Below are 13,705 nucleotides of genomic sequence, written 5' to 3' on the forward strand. Positions count from 1 at the left end.
TAAGCACTATGTAAATCGTGCCATGTAAATAGTTGCCTGTGCACAACAAATTCAAGTTTTGCTTTTGGAACTTTCTGGAATTTTCTTTTTTCTGAATATTCTCTACCTGCGATTGGTTGAACCCGTGGATATGGAACCCCAGGGGTACAGAGGGCTGACTGTAACTAATCACACCCAATCATATACATTACTCATATATGTAGTTATATACATTGTACACAGAATTTGTTAACAGTAATGACCCACGGTTCTTGCCTTTCTTCCTAGTTGCTCACAGGACATCTAACTTCCTGCGTATTTCTGGGTGTCCCCAAGGGTACCTGAGCTCACAAGTAAGTCTATCAGTAAAGTATCCATGCAGCATCCGCCTCACTCTTCTTCCTCTGTGCATAGTCTACTCAGCTCTTCTCATGATCCTTGCCACTGAGGCGACTTTAGATGTTGGTTATGCCAACAATCCTGATGCTTCCAAAGCCATCCATCCTAAGGTGCCAGAAAGATGCTCTGTTCTCTGAAGAAGGAGGAGGGAGGCCCCCACCTCAGCAACCTAAGCCCCACTGCTTGGCTCACCCTCCCCATGATCCTCAGAACAGTTTCTTTTTTTTTTTTTTTTTTGTGGTACGCGGGCTTGTCACCGTTGTGGCCCCTCCTGTTGCGGAGCACAGGCTCCGGATGCGCAGGCTCAGCGGCCATGGCTCACGGGCCCAGCCGCTCCGCAGCATGTGGGATCCTCCCGGACCGGGGCACGAACCCGTGTCCCCTGCATCGGCAGGAGGACTCTCAACCACTGCGCCACTAGGGAAGCCCCAGAACAGTTTCTTTAATCATCTTTTTCAGGCTTTTTTTTTTTTTTTTCAAATTTCCCTAAGCCCTACCAATGGGACAAATCAAAACAAAATACAATAAGAAAAGTAAGTCCCTAGGAACTGCCATGGAGTCCCTTGTAAAGAATTTTGTCTTCCCCACTCTATGAGCCAATAAATACACGTGCATGCACATCACAACCCCTCACCTGCTCCCTGATACACACTACACGAAAGCACACACAACTGATGCACGTAGACCTTGTCAACTCCAAGTTCTTCAGCTAAAATATCCTTATAAGGCTGAATTCTCTTCAGGATCAGCCAGCACCATCCCTATTTCATGTACATTCCTGCAAAAGAAATGGTCAGAGAAGTACTAAGCAATCACAGCTAAACAGTAAGACATAGCATGTATGGAGCTGGAGCAATAGTATGGCATAATGTGAAATGCATGGATTTGACTTTCGTGCCAGATTGACCTGAATTCCAATCTCAGCCTGGTCATTTTTACTAATGGTCTTGGGCAGATCACTTAACCTCTATGAAGTTCAGTTTTTAATTCTATAAAATACCTACTTTGGGAAGGTGGTAAAAATTAGAAGTAGCATATGTACAGTGCCTGTTATCTGGAAGGGGCTCAATAAGGAGAAGATGCTATTACTACGTAGGTGTTGGAGCACCGAAAGCTCAGGATGCCACAGGCCCTGTGAAGAGGACACAGAATAAAGGCCAGAGCGCTACCACATCCTTACACAAAAGCATCTTGGGACTGTATTAGATTACAGCCTAGAGCTCGCTATGGAGGACACTGAAGACAGAGACAGTAAGTGAATTGATCAGGGTCACACGGCAAACTAGTGACAGAATCAAGACAAAATCCTAAGTAAGTCTGGAAGGTTCAACTTAATGCTCCTTTTCTGTAAGACAGCACCCTCGCAGAGGCCCGGGCTCTGTTCTGACCTGCCCCTATTCCACTCTGATTTGACAATTTGTACTCATCCTTTGCACCCAGGGTGTCCCCTCATGACGGGCAAGAGAAAGAGCAGATGAGGTGTGTTTCTAGGGTCGACCAGGACGGCACAGACATCCCCGTCGCCATGGCAACCCCAGCTCGGTCGGGGAGGACCCGCTCCTCCGGCGCCCCCTCCCATTCACGCAGCTGACGTGACACGTGCGACGGGGTCACGTGTTGTTGTTGGGCCGGGAAAGCTGCTTCCGGGTCAATGCAGGACACTGGGCCCCGGCTGCCGGAGTGGGGGACGAGGTGAAGCGGATCCGGTCTGCAGCCGGCCGGGAGCAGGCCGGAGGCTGAGCGGCGGCCACGGCTGCGGCCGGGAGGGGGGAGGAGAGGCGCAGCCCGAGGAGCCGCCGCAGCAGCTCCCCCGCCTCCCGGGCTGAGGGGTGAGTGGAGCCCGGGCCTGCCGGCTCCGCCGGGTTCTCGAGGCCCGAGGGGCTCCCCTCCGGAGCCGGGGTGCCGTACGAGGAAACAGCGGGAAGAAGTCGGAGCGGGACGAGGCCTGCGTGGGCGAAGGGGAGGATGGGACATCTGCCCGGTCGGAGGGAAGATGGGGCCGGGCCTGGGCTGAGGCGGCGCGGGGAGGGCCTGGGCTGGGAGAGGGAGTCGGGGTCCGTGTTGGAGGAGGGCGTCTGGGGGGAGCCTGTCCGAATTCCTGAGAATCCGGACTAATCACTGTGCCCCGGGGTAGTGGGGGATGAGGAGATGCCCCCTGGCTGGTAGGAGATGGAGACGACTCGGGGGCTGCTGGGGAAATAGGAAACTTGCCTCAGAACCACTGAAGCAAAAAAAATATCAAAAAATAAAAAATAAAGGACGTTTCCCGAGGGAGGTTTGGTGGGGCAAGGAGCGGACTGGCATTCCCAGGCTCTTGGGACTCTAGGCCTGCCCCTTCCGGGGGCTGGTAGAAGGATGCGGCAGTTTAATAAGGACTTTGGGGAGAATCATTTTGACCCCAAGACAATTAACTGACAGTGAGGCGATTGGAGTAGGATGGGGCCTGAGAGGAGGGTACCCCGTCCTGGGATCTGGGAAAGGGGGAGGGTAAGAATCTGTGAGGAGCTTCATTCTCCGCTGAGAATGGGGAGTACAGAGTTCAAGGTCCTCTTCTAGGGAGACATACTGGGAATTGGTGAAGCGAGAAGGAGATTTAATACTGTCTTCTCTTGGGGCACAGTGTTCTAGAAGTTGTAGTTCAGGAAAGTTGGTTGGAAGACTAGAACTGTTTATAGTCAGTGGAGGAAGGAGGAGCTCTACTCTGAAGGTTGCTAAGCTACCAGAAGCTTGTAGGCACCGCCTAGGTCTGTTGTTTGGGGAAGTTAGCAGTTCTTTCAGGTCCAGATACAGGTTTAGTTGAGGCATGTCCCCATTCTTTTTATGCTGCCCTGGAGCTCTTAAATTGGTTTCCACGAGTCCATCTTGAGCTAAGAGATTATGTGTGGGTTCGGAGGACTAATGAAGACATTCAGCCTTTGAGTCCTGAGGCATTTGACCTAAATCTCTAGGGTAGGAGCTTTCAAACTTTTTGCTCCATAGTTAGAAGCACATTTTACATCATGATCTAGTACATACCGACAAAAGTTTCACAAAGCAGTATTTACCCTTGTTACTTATGATGCATACTGATCATTTCTATTATATTTCATTCTTTTCCATTAAAAAATGCTGACTAAATCCACTAAATTGTTATGTGGGTCACAAGTTGCAGTTTGACAGACACTCTCGCCAAGGCACATTTCTTTGGCTTCAATTAGTGTCTTCATGTATGTTTCTAGAGAGCAAAGATGATTACAAGGAGATGGATGGGGAGGTAGAGTGGAGCCCACCTGGTGCGACGGACTGCTTCATTTGTTTACATATTTATAAGGGGTAGCAAATTGTACCATAATCTTAACCTTTGATAGCTTAATGTTGCCTGATCATTTGTGAAATTTTTGAAATAAGTGTGTGCTTTAATTTTCTCTATCCTTTGCTGGGTCTGAGAAATATGAGAGGCCTAGTTCCATATAGTTGATTCATCCCTACAGCATCTTTAAGGTAATTTTATTTTAATCTTACAGTGTTAATACACTAATTTTGCTTTTCTGCTGTTTAAAAAATCTCAAGCTGAAACCCATACTTCCTTACTCCAATAATTAATGTATGGTATACTTTTTCTACATGATTAAAGGTGCAGGTTCATGGCTTTAGTAACTTAATCATTATAACTTTGATTCAGTTAACATCTTAATTCCCCCCATAAAAATGGCGTTTTCATCTGTTTATAAAATAGGTGAGGTCCTTGTATGAGTAGTAGTATAATAAATGTTAATGAGTGTTGGTAAACCAAGTGAGAGGCCTTCATGTGTTGCCACGTTTAAAGTCCTTTTAAAAGTTGTCACACAGCCTATTGTTACAGGGCGTTGAGTGTCAAATGATGTTGCCTGATTTCAGTAGGTACATTTATAGGGTGTGTTTAAGACCAGTTTAATAGTTTTAGTTTTTGTTGAGGATGCCTTTGTATTATTTGGAACATGGAATTCAAAGGCACAGCCATTAGGAAAGTCTTGCCCAAATTAAAGTTTACCAGTGGGACCACATTCTTGATTAGATGCCTTATGAAAGCACTCTTATTATCTTCAAACTTTGTGTGTTATAAAATATATCTTTCTTACCTTTAACTATTGACTATGTCTTGGTTACTGATGAGAGGGGCTGTGCTGGCATGTATCAGCCGTCCTTTAAAAATTACCTTCTAATCAGGTAAATATTTGTTTTAAAATATTTCTCTTTAAAGAATGTTTAAAAGTTTTATTTTTGTGGTAGGTGTTTGGGACATTAAGGAAGATTCTCATTAATTTCATTTTTCTGGGAATCACGTGTACCTGTCAATAAACAGTTGTGGAGAATGTACCCTGAGTGATTGTGTGTGCTTTTTTATAGTTTTCATTTCTTCTCTTGAACCTCAGACTCTTAAGTATTTCCACTTATAGCAGGCTCTTTTCCCTTTCTAATATTTGCTTCCAAACTGCTGTGGGTTTGGAAATTAGATGCTTACCTTTGTTAGAACTTTGCGTAGAATGAGATTATATAGCTCTGAATAATGTTGTTTCATTTATATACATGTTAGATACAATATATATATAAATACTTTTTTTTTTAGTGTATCAACTGTGTGACATGTATTTTGGCTGCTCAGAGACCTGTTAGCTGACATCTTAGTCGTGGGCTGTGTTTTAAATAAGTGAACTCTGTATATTTTGGGCCTAGTTGGCTGTACAGAAAAAGTTGTAAAGAGTCATACGAAACTGATAGTAATACAGTTTGGACTTAAGGGGTGAAGAAATCATTTAGCTGTGATTGTTGCCTTTGCCCTGCATGCAATTCATTGTTGAGGTACCGTTCTCCCCTTTTGCTTTGCCACTGCTGTGTTCTAGCTTTTACCTCTTTGGGATTGGAATGCTAACAGCCTAACTGTTCCCGTTCTCCATCTGCTTGACCTTGCATAGCTTCATCAGAGTACTCTGCCAAAGAATATTGCTGTAATTTATAATTTCCCTCCTCAAAAGCCATTAGCGGTTTCCCAGTGCCAGCACTGAATAAAGCCCATAGTGTTTAGTTTGACGTTGAGGGCATTCTACAGCCTCTACTTTTTACCGACATTATTTTTGCATTCCTAAACGCAGATCCTCTGTTCCTGCCAAGCTGTCTACTCGTCGTACCTTCCTTTGTATGTAACATTATTCCTGAGAGTCTGTGGGAAGCATGTTCCCTTTCTTCATGAAATCCTACTCATCTTCATTTCATTACAGATGATCCTTCTTCCTTGAAGTCTCTCTTGCCGTTTTGTTTATATTGCTTTTCCTGTATTGCTTTGTATTTACTGTTTATGTATCTTGTTCCTGTCTCTTTTAGATTGTAAACTTATGGAGACAGAAGCTCAAATATACTCAGATCTCTAGGACATCTAGCACACGTTTTATCACAGGATAGTTCATGGTGATCAGAATGAACTATGATCAAGGGAATCAGAATTGATTGAACTAATGGTTAAAATTGCAGATCTCTGGAAGTTCTGCCCTAGACTTACTGAATCAGAATCTAGGAATCTGACCAGGTGATTCTAATGTACAGTAAAACTTGAGAATTGCTGACCTAGCCGTGATGCTTTAAAATACAGTAGGTACACATACAGTTTTTTTAGCAAATGATGTAAATGAACTGAGCAGTTTCAGTTCAGCATATTGGTTTAATTTGAGGGCTTTGGAGTCAGGCAGCCTAGATTTGAATCTTCTTTCACTCACTAGCCATCTGACTAGCCTCTCTTTGCTTTAGTTTTCCGATGTGTAAAATGGGGTTAATAATAGTACCTTTTATAAAGGTGTTGTGAGAATTGAATGGCATCACATAAAAAACAACATACTACAAGGTAAATAGTGAACTTAATAGATATTTTCTGCTTTTGTCATGATGATCATGGTAACAAGGCTCATCAAAGTAATGAAACTTGAGAACAGATTGTGTCGGTCATTGTTAAGCAAATTGCCCGTGTTTTCAAGAATTTAGGCTTAACATTTGTTTTCCGTTTTAGACATAACAGTTGGTGGACCTATATGGTGTTTAGGTTTAAATTCATAAAAATGTGTTTTGCCTTCTTTAGAAGGATTGGTACCAAATTAACATGTTAGATTTCCCCCCCCCCCCACCCTTCATCTCCCTGAAGGATAAAGTGCAGACTTGGAAACAGAGGACCCTAGTCTCTTGCCATCTGGTCCTGCAGGCCCATCTTCATCTCCCAGCCCTTCTCCCTCACACTCCACACCAGCCACACTGCATTTCTCACTTTCACTTATTTGTACCTTTCCCCCTTATTTTTCATCTAGGAATTCCTGTGACCTCTTTTAAGACCCAGGTTTATGTGTGGCTGACCTTCTTGAAGAGAGTCACTCCCTTGGTGTTTTCAAAGTGCTTTGTCCATACTTATGTATTACCCTTGTGTACGTTGGTCTTCTTTTTGGAGGGAAAAGAATTTAGTCCTGGCTTATGGTCCCAGTACATTGTATATAGTCTACCTCCGCTAGATGCAGAAGGTGCCTGGGGGTTATTTGACTCATAAGCTCTCCCACTTTTCTGGACTTTCCTACTCAGTTTTCATAATAATAACTACGATTTATTGACCACTTGCTAGGCCAGGTGCAGCTAGATGCTTTAAACACTTTTTTTTTTTTCATTTAAACTTCACAATGACTCTATGAAATAGCTATTAATAGTTTCATTTTACAAATGAGAGAGCAGGCGTAGAGAGGTAAATAACTTGCTCAAATTTCAGTGCAGATTCATAACTGAACTCAGGTTGCATTAGGAGAGTTAAACAGATGCCACACCTCCATAACTCAGGACTCTGGCTATATGAAACTTTCACTAATCATGCGTTAATGGTCCTTAGGAATGTGATCTATTACTAGTACCGTTGAGAAAAGGCTTCAACTAAAATTCCTCTGAGATTAATGCTTTTCCAGTGATTTTCAAAGTTTCTTTCCATCTGTAATACCTCTCACTGGTTTTCGTGATTTTCACGTCACTGTCAGAAAATACTACTTCATATTTATTCAAAGTAAAAATTCACTTTTTTGTTCAGCCAACAGATATTGGTTGCCATGCGCCTGACACTGCTTCGTACCACACTGAACTGGACTGACAGATCCCTGCTTTTGTGGGACTTTGGTTCTGGGTGGAGTTTATCACTAAATTAATAGATCGGGATAAGTGCTGTCAAGAATGAAAGAGGGTGAGGTGATAAGTGATTGCTGGTGGCAGTGGTGCCATTTTTAATGGGCTGGTTAGAGGCGGCTTCACTGAGAAGGTAACATTTGTGCTTACATTTATTTGAGGCTCAAATGCTGAGATGAAGCCAGCTAAGCCAAGAGCCAGGAAAAGGGCATTCCTGTAAAAGCCTTAAGAGGGGGAATCAGCTTGGCAGGTTTGAGAAGTAGAAAGCCATGCTGGCTGAAACCTAGTGGGCTAAGAAAAGGGTGGGAGGAGGTAAGTTTAGAGAAGTAAGCACAGAAGAGAAAAAATGAAGCCCTGAAGGCTATGATAAAGATTTGGATTTTATTCTGAGTGTGAAGGGAAGCTTTTGGACAGTTTAAAGGACATGATTTGACTTAGATTTTGAAAAGATCACTTGGATGATCTTGGAGAATGAATTATATGGTCATGAGTGACCTGGGAGGAAGCTATTGCAACAGTCCTAGCGAGAGGTTGATGGAGGCTTAACCCAGAGTAAAGTAGAGAAAATGGCAAGAATTGGGCAGAATTGGGGTGTTCTAGAGGTTGGTTCATTACGGGGATGTGAGAGGAAGAGAAAAATGTAACTGGAGGTGGGGACTTGGCGGAGGAGGAGGCAGGTTTGAGGAGGGAATTAAGAATTCTGCTTTTGCCTCCCGTGTGCCTCTCTCCGATGATACACCCCCACCCTCCAAGGGTACCACAGTTCTGAATTTCGTGTTTATTCTCTGACTTTTCTTTACAATTATCACCTATGTATGTAACGCTAAACAGTACGATGATTAATCTTCTATTTTTTTGATTTTCTTTAAGTGGGATTGTGCTGTATATATTCTTGTGATTATTTTATCCATTTAACGGTGTTTTTAAAAGTCATTCACGTTGATAAGGAAGCAGTCATAGCAAATGATCAAGTATTATGTGTTGTTGCTGTGGAAACATTTCATTTTATGAATATAATGCAATGTATCCAATTGCCTGTTCTTGCACGTAAGGGCATTTTTTTTGGTCAGGATTTTTGTAATTTCAAACAGTACCGTTGTTGTGGACATTCTTGTACTTTTCTCCTGGTGCACATTACAAGTTCCCGTAGAGTTTACACTGAGAAGGAGGATTTCTGGGTCACAGGGAATGTACATCTTCAGCTTCACTAGACAATGATGAATGGTTTTCCAAGGTATTTGTACTCTCACTAGCAATAGAAGGGTTCCTATTCTCCCACATTTTCTCTAGCACTTGGTATTGTCAGAATTTTTAAGTTTTGCTAATTTATATAAAATGATAGTTTGTTGAGATTCTAATTTCTGTTTCTGAATTATTGAACTTGAACATCTTTTACATATATTTATCGGTCTTTTGAATTTTATCTTCTGTTAAATACTTGTTCATGTCTTTTCCATTTTTCTATTGAGTTGTTTGCCTTTTTCTTACTGGTTTTAGGAGTTCCCCCATGTTAGTTACATGTGTTGCAATTATCGTCCAGTTTTTGGCTTGTCTTTTTCTGTGTTTAAAGTCTTTTGGTGATCAAAAGTTTTTCATTTGACTTCTCCTTTATGGTTCCTTTTTGCATTTTGCTTATGAAATATTTCCCTAAATCAAGATCTTAGAGCTCTTTTCTTATTTAAAAAAAAATAACTATTTTCTTCTCATAGGAATAAAGTTTGCTTTCCACATTTTAGCTGGATTGAATTTTTCTGTGTTGTGAGATGAGGATTCCCTTTCATTTTTCCCAGATTTATGTTCACTTGTCCTGGGACAGTTCTTGTGTAGTTTAACCTTTTCTTACTGATGTCTATGATGCTTGCAGGTACATTTACATAGACCTGTTTCTGGGCTCTCTTTTCAATTCCACTGATCTATTTGTTTTCCTCCAGAGTTTTCTTTACAAAGAACAGTTGATTCTTGTTATTCATGGTACTTACGTAAAGTTGCCGTGAACACCAAATTAGTGAATACGGAACCATTGCTCCCAGGGGAAATGTAGGGTTAGGGTCCTGCCAGTCATTGTACACAACATTTTCGTCAAGTGATCAATACCTGACTTTGTTTTTTGTTTTAAAACATCTTTATTGGAGTATAATTGCTTTACAATGGTGTGTTAGTTTCTGCTGTATAACAAAGTGAATCAGCTATATGTATACATATATCCCCATATCTCCTCCCTCTTGCATCTCCCTCCCTCCCTCCCTCCCTGTCCCACCCCTCTAGGTGTGAGCTGATCTCCTCCCTGTGCTATGCGGCTGCTTCCCACTAGCTAGCTATTTTGCATTTGGTAGTGTATATATGTCAAATGATTCTGAAGAACCTAGGGGCAGGACAAGAATAAAGGTGCAGACGTGGAGAATGGACTTGAGGACATGGGGAGAGGGAAGGGTAAGCTGGGACGAAGTGAGAGAATGGCATGGACATATATACACTGACTTTGTTTTATATGTGTTTCTGTTTAAAGACACCTTATTCAATATATTGTTGATTCATTAACTTCGGATTCATAGTGAACAGCAGTATAGTTAGATAGAATAAATCTCATCTAACACCTATTTTCTCCATAAGGCACATCTCAACCTTCCTGTGCTTAGGGACACAGCCCCGCACTGAGGGGCCTTTTTCAATTGTAAAATCAACAAAAAAGCACAAAAATATGAAAAACCTGGCACTGAATAGACCGTGAAAAGGACACTTGTTTACAGTATGAGAGCTGAAACAAGAAGGCAGAGCAACGCCTTGTTCTGTCTCAGCTGGAAATGTACACGTCTGTCAGGTGACTCAGATTTTTTCTTACTCTGCAAGTATCTGCAAATGACTGTGAAAATGTTGCAGGTGTTGATTTTGGGGTTACAAATTAATTCGAGTAGGTGAATTTGCAAATAAAGAATTTGCTAATAATGAGGCTCAACTGTATTATGAAGTCTGGGGAGGCAGTTTTTCAGGAACTTTAGCACTCTCCCTTCCCTCTATGCTTAGACATATATTTATAACATTTTATTTTAAAATAATGATTTAATTCAATGAATCTCTCAAATACTAAGTTCTGGTTGACAGGTACCATTATCTCAATGAAGATAGTTCATTTTTGAGAATATTTTTATTGTATTTATAACATGGTATTATTATTTAGTTATAGGTAAATGGAAAAAAAAGTATTTTAGGAAAGAATCATGATTCTTAAAATGTTGGAAACAGGTCTAGATTATTAAACCCTTATTATTGTGACTTATATGAGGATCATATTTTCTCATAGGTACTATTAGTAACTTAAGGCATACATTTTATAAAGGCAAGTCCCTTTGGAGATTGTAGTTTAAATGTTAACTCTATTAATCCCTCATCCATTAGTGATATTTTTCCATGTGAACACCAGTAAAGGAATCCAAGAAAAATGTAAGATTGTATACATTATAAATCATATCTCGTAAAAAATGCATTTATTGAGACTTGGCTAATTTATCCCTCATTTACTGTGTAAGATCCTTAAGTGAATTGTTGGCATTAATTTGATAACTGTGCTGAGGGAGTAAGAATCAGACATTTTGGACTTGACCTGTATTTATCTTTTTTTTTTTTTTTTTAGTGTAACATATTTTATTTATTCCCTATTTTTTGAAGTATTTTTATTGTGGTAAAATATATATAACATGTACCATTTTAACCCATTTTAAATGTACAGATCAGTGGCATTAAGTATAGTCACATTGCTGTACCACCATCACCACTGTCCATCTCTAGAACTTTTTTGTCCCCAAACTGAAACTCTGTACCCATTAATCAATAACTCCCTGTTCCCCACTCTCCCCAGCCCCTGGCAACTATCATTCTACTTTCTGTCTCTGTGAATGTGACTACTCTGGATGCCGCATATAAGTGGAATCGCATAGGATTTGTCCTTCTGTGTTTGGCATACTTCACTTAGTGTTATGTCTTCAAGGTTCATCCATGTTGTAGCATGTGTCAGAATTGCCTTTTCAAAGCTGAGTAATATTCCATTGTATGTACATACTACGTTTTGCTTATCCATTCATCTGCCTATGGATATTTGGATTGTTTCCATCCTTTGGCTATTGTGAATAATGCTGCTATGAATATTGGTGTACAAATAGCTATTCAAGTCCCTGCTTTCAGTTCTTTTGGTATATACCTAGAAGTGGGATTTCTGGATCATATGGTAAATCCATGTTTAATCTTTTGAGGCACTGTCACACTGTTTCCTACAGCAGCTGCTCCATTTTACAGTCTCACCAGCAATGCGCATATATTCCTCTTTAGTTACTACATTGTGCCTATTGGTCTGAAGTATGGCAGAAATTATTAACTCTTGCATATAAGACATATAGTATAGTATAGATACCAAAGTTATATATTCAGTATTAAATCTACTGTGGCTGTAGTTTTTGCAGAAGAATTTAGCTTGTGCTCAGAAGCAAGCATTTCTGGCTCTGTTACTGATTTATTGCCCTGTCATGTGATCTCTTACTTTTGGAATCCCCATGGAGAGGTAGACATAATTAGTAATTCAGTGGTGGCTATGATGCATTTTTGTTTGTAACTACTCTGAGCTGAGTTTATTAATACACCTGCTTTTCATACTTTATAAAATACATTTGATATGCACAATCAGAAGTGATTAGAAAACTCACTGATTAGCATATTCATTGAGTGCCAATTATGTGCAAAGTTCCAGTCCATGATAGATAGAAAGGAGCATTGTGATATGGTTCTTACCCTCAAGAGCTATACAGTCTAAAGATATTAAACAAACAAAAGAAGATCACAGCACTATGCATGAGTTAATAATGGGACAAAAATGAAAATCCGTGCCAATATGTGGTTGATTAATTGCCCACTGAATATTCTAGGCAATAAATATTTACCATGAGCTCAGCTCAAAGGAAACAGATCATTATGGCAGGAGGTATCTGAAAAGGCTTCATCTCCGAAGTATATTCTGAGTAGGGCCTTGAAGGATGCATAAAATTTAGACAGGTGGAGAAGGAAAGATCTTCTAGTTAAGGAGGAGTGACATTATAAATGTCAGACATTTTACTGCCTGAATCATTAATTGGCATTAATTAGCATAGGCCCAGGACCAAAAAATATTAGATCAAATCTATTTAGCAAAATCTGTAAATAAGTCCCCAGCCCTACATTAATGCTGCCATGCTCACTGGGTTGTGATGGGAGTAGTAACAGTGGTAGCAGTAGCAGTAGGAGTAATAGTAAGCCAGTATTTAGTGAGTGCTCTCCATGTGCCAAGCACTGAGTGAAACCTGTTTTACCCATGTTATCTCCATTCATTCAGCAACCGTATGAGCTAGGGGTTAGGGGCTATCCGTTACCCCTTTTATAAGTGAGGCAGTGGAGACTTAGAAACCAAAGTAACCTCCTTGTAGTCAAATGGAGTGGTGGAGTCAGTCATGATTTACATCCCGGCAGTTTGGTTCTAGAACCAGCACTTATTACCACTAGGCAATATCACCATAAGGCAGTAATACTACTATAGCACTAAATATGGAAAGGGCTAGTGAATTTTTTTAATAACCTGTAAACTCTGGCAACCTCTCTGTGTGGCTGACGTTTACATTCTGGCACTTCTTCGCTGTGAGCCAGAATGGTCGGTAAACTCTAGAAGGCTGCAGGGTGATGAACTAGTAGACCGTTCCTAATGAGGCCTTGCTTTAACTTGATAGCCTCTGTAGTTACTCACAAGTAGAGATGATGGGGTAATCTGTTCTATAAACAGCTGAGTTTATAGAACAGATTGACCTTGAACTTGTGTGTTCACAGCTGAAAGATAGCATGTGTATACAATTTTCTCCTGATGAAAACCAATCCATTCAAGAAACTAATATTTATTGCTTTTTGGCGGGAAAGGGAAGTTGAGAATATTTTTTCCCCCTTTGGTGACTACACCAATCAGTACTGCTGCTTGGCTTTGTGGTTCAGTTACTTTGACATGGTTACAAGAGGTATTTTGGCTGTAAGATTTTCATAAATTTTAATAAGTTGTATTTCTGTGATTTGTGCATGATGCTACATACTGTTGACATGAATTTTTTTTTTTTTTTTTCTTCAGTGAAGACAGCATGGCTCAACAGATTAGGGATACAGAAAGTATGACTTA

The 13,705-nt window shown here is 40.8% G+C and overlaps 1 protein-coding gene across 3 annotated transcripts in view; it reads left to right on the forward strand.

The window, feature by feature from the left end:
- Positions 1-2,063: 2,063 nt before the first annotated feature.
- TBCEL (tubulin folding cofactor E like) overlaps positions 2,064-13,705 on the forward strand; it is a 79,181-nt gene continuing 67,539 nt past the window's right edge. Inside the window, exon 1 of one of the 3 annotated variants that reach the window (XM_022560271.2) lies at positions 2,064-2,207. The gene's annotated coding sequence lies outside the window, so the exon portion shown is untranslated. Of the gene's footprint in view, positions 3,859-13,705 lie in introns of all 3 variants that reach the window. The other 2 variants (XM_089915725.1, XM_022560269.2) reach the window with 2 other exon arrangements.

This window comes from Delphinapterus leucas, chromosome 7 (assembly GCF_059928025.1).
Source record: "Delphinapterus leucas isolate spDelLeu-1000000601 "Yukka" chromosome 7, BTC_Dleu_Yukka2, whole genome shotgun sequence".
Taxonomy (NCBI): Eukaryota; Metazoa; Chordata; class Mammalia; order Artiodactyla; family Monodontidae; genus Delphinapterus; species Delphinapterus leucas.